This window comes from Babylonia areolata, chromosome 25 (assembly GCF_041734735.1).
Source record: "Babylonia areolata isolate BAREFJ2019XMU chromosome 25, ASM4173473v1, whole genome shotgun sequence".
In the NCBI taxonomy this organism is placed as follows: Eukaryota; Metazoa; Mollusca; class Gastropoda; order Neogastropoda; family Buccinidae; genus Babylonia; species Babylonia areolata.
In genome coordinates, this window is record NC_134900.1 from 28116141 (window position 1) to 28129443 (window position 13303).

The window sequence follows — 13303 nt, forward strand, 5'->3', positions numbered from 1 at the left end:
CGTGCAATGATGCATCCTGGACCAGCTCTAGTAAAATAACGTCAAGCCACAAAACAACTCCTTACTGACATACCCCTCCACCTCCACTCCCCACAAAAAACAAAACAATAAAACAAAAACAACATATTAAATTTTTTTTTTTTAAACAACATTATCAAGCGACGCAGACTGACCAGAGCTTGAAGAAACGCGACGCGAAGTCACTCGTCGTTTCTCTTTCGAAAAGCGAAAATGAGCATGAGCTTCACACTGTCCAGGTGGGTCTGTAGATGACGAAATAATAAGTCCAGTCCGGGCTCTGAAGTGTCGGTGGCACTGCGGACAAGGTGTGTGTGTGTGTGTGTGTGTGTGTGTGTGTGTGTGTAGCTGCTCGTGCACAACGTACTGACCCCCACCCCCACACCCACACCCACACCCCCGCCCCTCCCCCTTCCCTCCAGCAACCTGTGGGGCTGACAGCCAGACAACAGATCAACCTGCCTGCTGTCCTGCCCCCATCATCCACGAGGTGCTCAGGAAGAGGTACTGGCCCGACCCAACTCCAGTGACACGGGGAAGCTCTCTGCTGGCTGTGTGGAGGACCTGCAGAGTACAGCTGCCTTCATCTCTAGGAGACAGAGGTGTCCATCTGACGAACAAGAAGAAGAGGGAGAAGGAGAACAACAACTACAACAAACAACAAACAACAACAACAGCAGCAACAAGAAAAAGAAGAAGAAGAAGAATCACAACAACAACAACAACAATCCCAACATCACCCCACCCCCCATCCCCTAAACCCCCCAACCCACGGAAATGACGTCACCCAGCGATGACAACATCACCGCCATCACCATCACCACCCCGTCCCGCGCGGCCCTTATTGCCTCGCTGTCCCTGTACGTGCTGCCGCTGGTGGTGGGCGTGGCGGGCAACGCCGGGATGCTGCAGGTCATCGTGACCCACAGGGCCCTCCGGACCGCCGTCAACGCCTACGTCGCCAGCCTGGCGGTGCTGGACCTGATGGCCTGCAGCCTGCTGGTGCCCCTGAGGCTCCTCTTCCACCTGGCGCCGCTGGGGAGCCTGGATCAGGCTGGGGAGGCTCTGTGCCGGGCTGAGGTCAGTTTCAGTTTGCTCAAGGAGGTGGTCACTGTGTTCGAACAAATCCATGTACGTTGCACCACAAGTGTTATGCAGATACCTGACCAGCATTATAATGTAATATATCGTATCGTATCTTCTTCTCCTTCGTTCGTGGGCTGCAACTCAACTCCCACGTTCACTCGTATGTACATGAGTGGGTTTTACGTGTATGACCGTTCTTACCCCGCCATGTAGGCAGCCATACTCCGTTTTCGAGGGTGTGCATGCTGGGTATGTTCTTGTTTCCGTAACCCACCGAGCGCTGACATGAATTACATGATCTTTAACGTGCGTATTTCACCTTCTGCTTGTGTATACACACGAAGGGGGTTCAGGCACAAGCAGGTCTGCACATATGTTGATCTGGGAGATCGGAAAAATCTCCACCCTTTACCCACCAGGGCCCGTTACCGATATTCGAACCCGGGATCCTCACATTGAAAGTCCAACGCTTTAACCACTCGGCTATTGCGCTCGTCAGCAGCATAACAATACACATAATCTGTTATGAAATAAAATCTTAACTTGATTTATGCAGATGCCTGACCAATAACCCGACGTGCTTAGGCCTTGAGTGCATGCATGTATATATATATAGATATATATATATATATATATATATATATATATATATATATTGTGTGTGTGTGTGTGTGTGTGTGTGTGTGTGTGTGTGTGTGTACCTATAAGGGTGGATTTCTTCTACAGATGTTTACCTCAGGACAACATTCTCGTTGCCATGGGTTCTTTTTTCCAGTGCGCTCAGTGTTTGCTGCACACGGGACCCCGGTTTATCGTCTCATCCGAATGACTGGACGCTAAGTTTGATTTTCCAGTCAAACTTGGGAGAAGGGGCCAGAGCGGGATTTCGAACCCAGACTCTCACGAACTCTGTATTGGTATTATCATAAACCCAAAAATTATCTCCGGACAGGGCTCTCTTCAGAGGGTGGGTGTATCACATCCAACACAGACCCACCAACAAAACTCTACAACACTAATCATCATCATAAAAACCCAATGCTCTCTCTCTCTCTCTCTCTCTCTCTCTCTCTCTCTCTCTCTCTCTCTCTCTCTCTCTCTCTCTCTCTCCACACAGGTCTTCTTCAGAGGGTGGGTGGACGCCGGCAGGCTGCTGCTCCTGGCCGCCATCAGCTTCGAGAGGTACCAGGCCGTGGCTAACCCCTTCCAGAGAGACCCTGCAGCTGCCACCCGCAGAGCTTCCGTCACCTTAGCTCTGCTGTGGACAGTCATGCTCCTCTACGCCGCTCTACTGACGGTGTTCCTCGCCGACACGGTCATGTTCGAGTTCTGCGTGAAGGTGGAGGGGGCCGATGTTGGCGGTGGGGAGAGTGGTGGTGGTGGCGGTGGCGGTGAGGAGGAGGAGGAGGTGGAGATAGACTATCGGTTATGGGGTTGGATTGAGAGCTACTTCGTCCTACCGCTGTCGCTGGCGACCGTGACCTTGACCGTCGCGTGCTACGCGCTCATGTTCCGCGTGCTCTCCTCGCAGCGGGACAGGATGCTGGGGCACGCCCACAACAGCAGCAACAACAACAAGAACAAGGCGGCGGCGGCGGCGGCGGCGGCCGGCGGCGGTGGCGGCGGTGGCGGCAAGAACAAGGTGGCGCCCTTGCCCCTTCCCGTCGCGCCCGTGCCTGTGCCTGTCATCGTCGGCGTTGGTGGTGACGGTTCTGTGCTGCAGGTCAAGGTTCAGCCAGACCCTGTTGTTCGGGTCAAGGAGGCCAAGCCCTCCTCCGTGACCAACGTCAGTGCCGCCGGCACCTCTAACGTCACTGCCGATGCTACCACTGACGTCACTGCTGCTACCAATAACGTCACTGCTTCTACCAATAAAGTCACTGCTTCTTCCGGTTCCAGGCCTTCCGCTACTCCTCCTCCTCCTCCTCCTCCTCCCATGGCAGGTCAGTCTGTGTCGTCAGTGAGGGTCGTTCAGTGTCAGGCAGCGAAGGACGACCCCAGCTGCAGTGCACGTGACGCTAGTCCACAAACGCTGGCCACACACGCCCTCCCTGCCGCTGGTACTTTTCCCACCGCCGTGCCAGCTCAAGGAGACTCGAAGTATGCTGCCAATCTGAACGCAGAATCGTCGAAAAATTCGTCATCCACACATGCATATCTTTTAACGTCAACGAAGCACGAAGACCTCTCTGACTCCAAGGCATTGCAGTCGACGAAGATGCTGGCTTCATCATCTCCTTACAGCGACAGAGAGCACAGCCGTAGTGGAGGTCCTTTGAGGCAGGACACTCCTGAGGCAGCTGTGGGCAGCAGTCTGACACACTGTCCATCCCCTGGAAAGGAGCGCCCTTCGGCAGACTTACAGTCCGTGGCACACACCGCAGAGCTCAGCAGCACAGCAGTGAACGACAACAAGATTCATCATAACGATAACGGTCAACGTATGGATCATCGATTGACCCAGTCTGCAGAAGCAGAGAACTCCCTTACCCCTACCACTGAGCAGCACACGGAGACGACAACGACGACGACAACAAAAACAGACTGCGTTGAAGTTGAAGACATCAGTCAGTCGAGTGAATGTCGTCTCGGGCTGGACGGTACATTCAGTCACCCTCCCGCAGCATCCAGTGAACGCAGCGTAGTGTCACCAGGCAAACAGAACGGCCAGAGGTTGTGTCAACCATTCAGCAGTACTGCCACTGATCATTCAGAAAACGACAAAACAATGATACCCGTCCATGAAAGTGAAGCCAACGACGAAGAGGACGTCACGGGAGAGAAGGACGGTAATAAAAGTTTGACACCTGGTCAGAGCCTGGCGATCACATCGCCAGAACAACAGTCGTCGTCGCCTCTTGGCGTGGGGAAGAAGAGAGCCGACAAATATCTACGGACGACCGGCATTCAGTTCCCAGCACCGTCCATGACCTCTTTATACAGACAAGGGCACGTCATTAGCGCCACCACCACCACCACCACCACCACAGTGACACCTGCTGAAGCACGTACAACACGAACTCCCCCTACGGCACCAAGGGACTCCAGCGGCTCTGCTGCTGTCCAGGCCAGGAGGGGAAGCAATACACCCACCATACTCACCAGTGTTGAAACTCCTCCTCAGTTTTTGTCATCACCACCAGAGACAGAACCCACAAGAAGCGAGAATCCACCGCCTGCTCCTCCTCCACGACAACACGGAGAAAAGTCAGACCTTTCGGTACCTGTGACGACGAAGACGACGACAACAACGACAACGACGACGATGATGACGACACTGTCCACACACTCATCCCCGTCGGCAGGAGGACCGCAGCGGAAGGAGACGAGGGGTGGTGGTGGCGACGGCGTGAAGAAGGTGAGGGTGGTGGAGGCGGACGGCACGGCGCACGTGCAGCCCGTGGTGGGCTCCTCCAGCCATCTTCAAGGGGACGTGTGCATGTTCACGCCCAAGAACCGCGTGCTGGGCCGGCGGAGGGTGGAAGGGAGGGTGGCCAAGCGCCTTGTGGTCCTCTTCCTCACCTTCCTCCTCCTCTGGCTCCCTTACCCCTGCGCCGTGCTGGCTCTGCGCCTCACCTACATGAGCAACCCCCACTCCTCCTCCTCCTCCTCCTCCTCAGTCCCCCAGGCTGTAACGGACGTGACTGCCGTGCTGTCCGCCCTGTCCATGCTGACGGCCGCCGTCAACCCTGTGTTTTATGGGCTGGCCAACGCCGCCATCCGCTCCATCCTCCTGGCCTCCTTCCGAGGCGGCGCGTGCTGCTCCTCTACCACCCCCTTCTCTTGCACGTGCCGCAGGTGGCACAGGCTCCGCTCGTGACTTTGAAGCCTCTCTCGTGTACTCCCCCGAAACGGGTCTAATTCTTCTACACGTTTTGTTTAGAATCATCTTGTGTTTAACATGGAAAGACATCTACGATTTTTATTAACGAAATTTAGATTTGGCATCTCTGAAATCTATATGCACAGATACCGTTATAAAAATGTTGATCATACAGAGAAGCTGTGTCCTTTGTGCAAGCAGACAAATGAAGATGAAGTGCATTTTGTTTTGATGTGTCCTGTGTTACATGGTTTTCGCGTAAGATTTATTCCAAAGAAATATTATGAACGTCTCATGTACGTTTGAACTGATTATGTTTATTCATGGCATCATCTGATAATGGCGTCATACGTAATTTCGCATTGTATTTACATAGAGCTTTTAAGTTAAGAGAAACGGTTATTATCATAATCTCTTTAATCACTTGTGAAAATGGTGAATGTTCATTGATGGTTATGGTGACATCTGCAGATTGTGTTATCGCCCTTCATTCATATGGGGCTATGGCCTTAAGTGAATAAATAATCTCAATCTCAGTCTCAGTCTCCCCCAAAACGGAGTATGGCTTGCCTACATGGCGGGAGGGGGTGGGGGGGGCTTAAAAACGGTCATACACGTAAAAGACCACCCGTGTACATGCGAGTGACCGTGGAAGTTGCAGCCCACGAACGAAGAAGAAGAAAAAGAAGAAGATCTCTAGTGTGAGAGACAAGTGATACTGCCGCTTGCCACTGATACGTTTATTGTTTGTTAATTAATGGGCCTTTGACTCATATCAGCTGGGGTAAGTTACAGCTTGACCTCAGGCACCTGAGGTACTGGCTGTTTGATAATAATGTATCAGCAGTTTGAAGTGAGTGATTTCTGATTTAAGTTGCGACTCTAGCTGGCGATAAAGAAAGCTTGATTAAGTGATTCTCAGTTAATGGTGGCAGCATAATGACAACTTCATCATCATCATCATCATCATCATCATCATATATACATACACACATACCGCGCACGCACACACACACGCGCGCGCGTGCGCACACACACACACACACACACACACACACACACACACACACACACACACACACACACACACACACACACACACACACAGAGAATCAACGTGTGATCGATACCTGTATCACATACATCACGGTTTCACAGAAGTGTGCTATATGAAAGCTGAACAGTGGTGAGTGTGTGTGTGTGTGTGTGTGTATGTGTGTGTGTGTGTGTGTGTGTGTGTGTGTGTGTGTGTGTGTGTGTGTGTGTGTGTGTGTGTGTGTGTGTGTGTGTGTGCATGTGTGTGTGTGTGTGTTGGTTAGTTATTGATTTAACGTTCCTGTGTGCGCGCGCGTGTGGATGCGCGTGTGGGTGCATATATACATAAATCTCTCTCTCTCTCTCTCTCTCTGTGTGTGTGTGTGTGTGTGTGTGTGTGTGTGTGTGTGTGTGTGTGTGTGTGTGTGTGTGTGTGTGCATGTGTTCTTGTGTGTTATGCTGAACGAAGTATCACATAAAATCGGTCGACCATGCACGATAATGGAAAGTAAACATGTCATCAATACTCATATCAGGCATTGACAGCTATAACTCCATTAGGCACAGATAAAAGGAGAGAGAGAGAGAGAGAGAGAGAGAGAGAGAGAGAGAGAGAGAGAGAATGACAATGACAAATTTGTCATTGGCAAATAGCGTTTTACAGCTCTAGTGTCAAGGGGGTGATTCGGCTTTCATACGTAAGCGACGAAAGAAGAAAGAATAACGAAAGATTAGGGGAAATAACAAGTAATTGAAGTTCATATTCATAAGCGCACAGACACGCAAAGAGAGAGAAATAGAGAGAGAGAGAGAGATAGACAGAGAGAGGCAGAGAGAAACAGTGGGAGAGAGGGAGAGAGAAAGACTTAAGAGACAGAGAGCCAGAGAAAGCCATAGGCAGGTAGCGGAGAGAAAGACTCAGAATCTGATGACATATTCCTTTCATAGAGCAGTGTGGATGGAAAATATGGTTTCTGTTCACCTTGGGAAGGGTATGCAACTCCTTATATCTGGAACATGCATGTTGATATGTCAGATATTGATATATCAGAAACGGCATATGGCCAACAGCTAAGTGAGAGCAATATGACCAATGGTTTATCCACTGCAGTAGGCATTCATTTACAACGGAGTCTTTTGTGAAGGACAATGACTTTCAGACTGGGAGGCACGACTGCACTGGCTGTTAGTACTGCAACCTTGGGGGTCAGGGGTGGGGTGTGTGTAGGGGCGGAGGGGGTCGGAGGGGGGGTGCGGGGGGGGGGGGGGCGGGAGCAGTTGTTTTTTACGGACCATCTCTATGCCGACTGTCCTAAAGCTCAGCTCTTAGCCCGAGAAAAGTGAGGATGTTACTTGGGCAAAAACACTCCCCACTATCATGAAAATTTCGCCCATACAACACTGCATCCTAAGTTGTTCTGGTGTTCATATTTGGACACGGGTGACTGTCACTGTCATTCTTTCAAACATGTTGACATGCTGGAGTTTGATTTATATTCATTAATTTTTCTATTTATTTATCTATTTATTTATTTATTTATTTAGCACTTTCATTTATTTCTCTCTGTGTTTATGCACATTTCTCTCGACGCTGGTGGACTGCAGCAGTGATTCAACGTCTATAACCTACATTGTAATTGTATCCTCCACACCCCGAAAGGAGGCAAAAGGAATAAAGTTCTTGGAATCTTCTTGAAGAATCTTTGTGTGTTTGTTTCGTTGGTCATGTGGATTTTGGACGCGTAACAGGAGGAGGAATTTTTGTTTAATGTCCCGTCACACATATCGGTGATTGAAGACATTTTGTTAAAGTATTTATGAATACATTTGAGTATTATCGGTTAGAAGGGGTGGGAGATGTGAATGAATGGAGGGTTGGGGGAAACTGGGCAAATGAGGGTGAAATGTGGGTGAAATTTGAAAAAAAAAATCTAAATACAATTACAGGAAATTACTTAAAGGACTTCGTAAAAGAGAAGTCGTTAAACTGACAAGCGAAACAACTGATAATGAATGCAAAAAGTAAAAAAAACATCAACGTTCTCAGTCACTTGTGAAGACACACTTTCGTGTACATAAGGCTTCATCAAGTTACAGTAAAAAATTATATGCTTAATTGTCAGGTTACTAAAGCATATGCACTTGACATTAGAACGAACAATACTTGGTCCGTAATGAATTTGATAATAGTCTGAGAGCTAAACTCAGACGCGTAACATTGGCACCATATAAAACAGACATGGGTAACCATTGGTTTACTAAAGGTGACGATCCACGTACTTTCGGACGGTGCCTTACGACTTATCATGTGATGCATTTCCAGAACAATCGACCCAAAATTCACGTCACCTCTCTCCTCTTTCCTCCCCTTCCCCCCACCTCTGTCTCTTTCCTCTCGCCCCCCCCCCCCCCCCCTCCCCCCATCCCCAGCCCCGCTCTCTCCCCAATGCCTACCACCCTTTTTTTTAATTTAATTTTATCATTATCTCTTAAGCAAATGTGGTATGTGTGGCGTTTATATGGATCAATCCGCAAGTTTTCTATTATTATAGTAGTAGTAGTAGTATCATTATCATTATCAATCAAACCGCAATTATTATTATTACTATCATTATCATCATAGATCACTCCGCAAGTTTTTATTATTATTATTATATTATTAATATTATTATTATCATCATCATCATCACCATCATCATTTTTACTATCATTATTATTATCATCATCATTATTATCATTACTATTATCATTATCATTATTGATTACTCGGGCTGGACGGTCAGGAACCCAGTTGAAAGTAAATCAGGAAATGCCGAATCCATTCAGTCATATATTACACTCCTCTTCCTATAACTCACTTCTTTCAAGAGAGGCGAGAGGAGCTATATAATTATAAAAGGCTGGCAATACTGTAGTTCTGAAATTCTCACTCCTTTCCGACTTGCTGCATTAGCTCTCTCTGTCTCTGTCTTTGTCTTTGTGGTTGTCTTTGTCTATCTCTGTCTCTCCCTCTCTGTATTTTCCATCGGTTCATTCAGACCCGAGTGAGGATGGTGTATGATTTACTCTCAGTGTCATGGGAAGTCCGCACATTTTGCTTCAACAGGGTCCACACTACGTGATACTAAATAAAGGAGAGAGAGAGAGAGAGAGAGAGACGCAGATGCAGATGATTTATTCATTAAGGCCATAGCCCTATATGAATGAGAGACGATAATAAGACGTGTAGACATTACTGTAACTGGCAATAAGCATTCAACTGCTTACACTACTAAACTATAGAAATTAGGACAATACTATTTCTCTTAACTTATTAAAAGCTTTATATAAGTACAATGCGAGATTTATTATGACACCGTCATCAGATGATGCCACCAATAAACAAAATTTAAACAATCAAGGGCGTTCATAATATTTCTTTGAAATGAATTTTACTACACGAATATTACGCGAACAAAATGAACATCTTCAGGAGAGAGAGAAAGAGAGACAGAGAGACAGAGACAGAGAGACAGAGAACACAGACAGACAGACAAACAGACAGACAGAGACACAAACAGGCTGAAGTAAGCATATGACGAAAAGTCAGACCAATAACACTAACTACAAAATATAACCAAAATAAACCTTTTCTCTCAAAATAGCATTAATTATCAATATTCCACCTCTCTTTTCACCCCCTAATAGCATTAAAATATCGATATTCGCCGTAAGCTTTCCGTCTCTGAGCATGCCCGCTCAATAATTTTGTGCGCGGGTGCAGCTTGAGAGTAAGAAAACAGTCTCATATTTTCCTTTCTTTTTCACCTTTTTTTTTTTTTTTTTTCGAAATTCCTGTAGTCATGACACGGGTCGTCCGATCCTAAAAGAAAGAAAAGGATACTCCAGGGAAGAGACTCGAGGCTCTAGGTGTTGTTTTTTTTATTCATTCATTTATCTATTTATTTATTTTTCAACACATGCGACTTCTTCATTACTTGCTCTTAGTGTGGCAAGATGATTGCTTTCTGATTCACGACACACTGAGGGTTTGAAAAGCTACTTATAAGACTGTGCACGTCTCATTGCCACTGAAATGTACACGGACGCACGCGCGCGCGCGCACACACACACACACACAAACACACACACACACACATACACAGGCAGACGCTCACGCACGCACACGCGCACTCACTGGCACGCACGCACGCACAAACACACTACAGATGTTGCTTCTCAAGCATGAAAATACAACTAAAATGTCGATTTCAATTCCATAAAACCACTGATACAGATCCAAAAAATGCCGGCTTCAACTTTTAATAAACACCACGAAATAGCCAATCATGGAGAAACCAAAATCCAAAACTCAGCTCTATGGTCCTAACGTTGATTTCAGCAGGGAACAGACCAGAACAGAACAAAATAGAATAGAATAGAGTATGTCCATAATTATTACCAAGTGTACCTGTGTCATAAGGAATAGAATAATAATACTAATATTACTACCACCACTACTACTACTACTAATGATAATGGCTACCTATCTAGCACACTGTCCAGAAATCTGCTCGAGGTGCTTCAGTTACAAAGCACTTTTGTTTACATAACACATTACATCAATGTTACGGACACACACCAAAATGTGACAAACAAATTACACACACACCCACGCACACACACACACACACACACACACACACACACACACACACACACACACACACACACACACAAAGACTTAGACGAAGCGAAGACTTTATTGTCGCGTGTGATTCCTGTTTTGGGTTGTTGTTTTTTTAATATATATATATATATTAGCCACATGGGGTAAAACTTAAGCATGGCGACACTCAAGATGTAGATGTCAAAGCAAGGACTGACAGACAAGGCCACAGAGCATCCTCTATACTTCTTCTTCTTCTTCTGCGTTCACTCGTATGCACACGAGTGGGCTTTTACGTGTATGACCGTTTTTACCCCGCCATGTAGGCAGCCATACTCCGTTTTCGGGGGTGTGCATGCTGGGTATGTTCTTGTTTCCATAACCCACCGAACGCTGACATGGATTACAGGATCTTTAACGTGCGTATTTGATCTTCTGCTTGCATATACACACGAAGGGGGTTCAGGCACTAGCAGGTCTGCACATATGTTGACCTGGGAGATCGTAAAAATCTCCACCCTTTACCCACCAGGCGCCGTCACCGTGATTCGAACCCAAGACCCTCAGATTGACAGTCCAACGCTTTAACCACTCGGCTATTGCGCCCCTCTATACACAGCCCAACAAAACATCTGGAGCTCCAGAGTGCTATCTGCAACAAAACGTAAAATCCAGCTTTTTTTGTTTCATTTCCGACCTGGTTAGTGAGGCCGCTGTATGGTGCCGAGACTGACGACAAAAGACTATACCCTCTAGTAGAAAGAGAACACAGACTTTCAGCAACATCTGTCTGAGAAGAATCCTCCATAATTATTATCCACTGGGCAGGCACGGATCAGAAGAAGTGGAAGAAGACAACTGAGATCTGAAAGGAAATTGACAGAAAAAACAACAACAAAAACAACCCAAAACAAACAAACAAGGTGGGGGTGGGATGGATCGCGCGTTCGCTCCGAAAAACCGGCGTCAAGAATCACCAGACACTGACGGTCCTGCCATGGAAACCCTCAAAAACCGGCGTCCAGTATCAGCAGACACTGATGCCCTGCCATGGAAACCCTCAAAAACCGGCGTCAAGTATATATATATATATATATATATATATATATATATATATTGGGTGATCATGTATATTATTTGTATACAAACCCGTGCATAGAAGTCAATCTTCAAAAGTGACATGATTTTGTGCACTATGCTATAAGACGAATGTAGGTCATAAAAAGTGTGTGTGTGTGTGTGTGTGTGTGTGTGTGTGTGTGTGTGGGTGGGTGGGTGTGTGTGGGTGTGTGTGTGCGTGTGTATTGTGAGATTATGATAATTATCTAAGTTGAAAGCATTTTGCATAACCATAGAGTTTGGTAGGAATTAGATAAGACAGGAGATTGTCTCCTCGAGGCACCATTATGCACTCACACACTAACAAATGAGCTTACCGCGCAACACGGGGACACACACACACACACACACACACACAAACACACACACACACACACACACACACACATACCCCCTTGCCCCCCCTCGCCCCCCCCCCGCCCCCCACACACACACACAAAGGCACACGGACAGACACACACAAACACGCACACACACCAAGCACACCCACACTCACATCCATCCTTCCCCACATTCGCACACACGAACCCAAACACACGAACCCACGCACCCATACCCCCCCGCTCCCCCCGCGCCCTCCCCCCCTCTCCCCACGAACAAACACTCGTACACGCGCGCGCGCGCACGCACGGAACACACCCCAAGCTGAGCGCGAGCATTAACCAGTGCTTTGATAAAGGCATGTCGATAACGGCTGATTGAACACTGGCAGACGGCATCAGTTATCATGACAGCAATTAAAGCAGGGAGCGGGTAAAGAGAAATATATGTCTGTTTGATGTTGCTTCTGCCCCACCCACCTCTGTGTGTGTGTGTGTGTGTGTGTGTGTGTGTGTCTGTGTGTGTGTGTGTGTCTGCCTGTCTGTCTGTCTGTCTCCTCTCTTTTCCTCCACCTCTCTGCATGTAGGCGAGCGCACGTGTGTTTTTTGAGAGTGTGTGAGAGAGAGCGAGAGAGAGAGAGAGAGGAGGGGGGACGGAGGAGGAGGAGAAAGAGAGAGAGAGAGAGAGCGGTAATGACAGGAATCAGGCATAAATATATTTCCATTGGGCAGAAAGGGGAGAGAGAGAGATATGAAACGAAATGAAACGAAACGAAAATGTAATTTTCCAAGGTATTGAGATGAGCAAATTAACCGCAATGGTTTGTTTGTTGTTGTTTTACCACCCAATCCTCGATATTTGAGTTTTAAAAAAACTAAAAAAAACTAAAAAAACAAAAAAAACAGCATAAGAAAAAAAGAAAAAAAAAAGAAAGGGAAACTTCCGACAGGAAGAAGAGAAGCAGCAAAGAGACAGACAGACAGAGACAGAGAGAGGGAGAGAGAGAGGGGGAGGAAGAGACAGACAGAGACAGAGAGGGAGGGAGGGATACAGACAGAGACAGAGAGAGAGAGAGAGGGAGAGACAGACAGACAGACAGCAAGAGAGACAGAGAGATACAGACAGAGAGAGAGTTGCCCGGGTGTATATGGAACGTTTTCTTTTAACTCAAGCCCACAAGTTCATATATTTTGGAAACATGTGGAAATTCTTGTATTATTCAAAGCTGGAAAGGTTGTATCTCAGACCACATG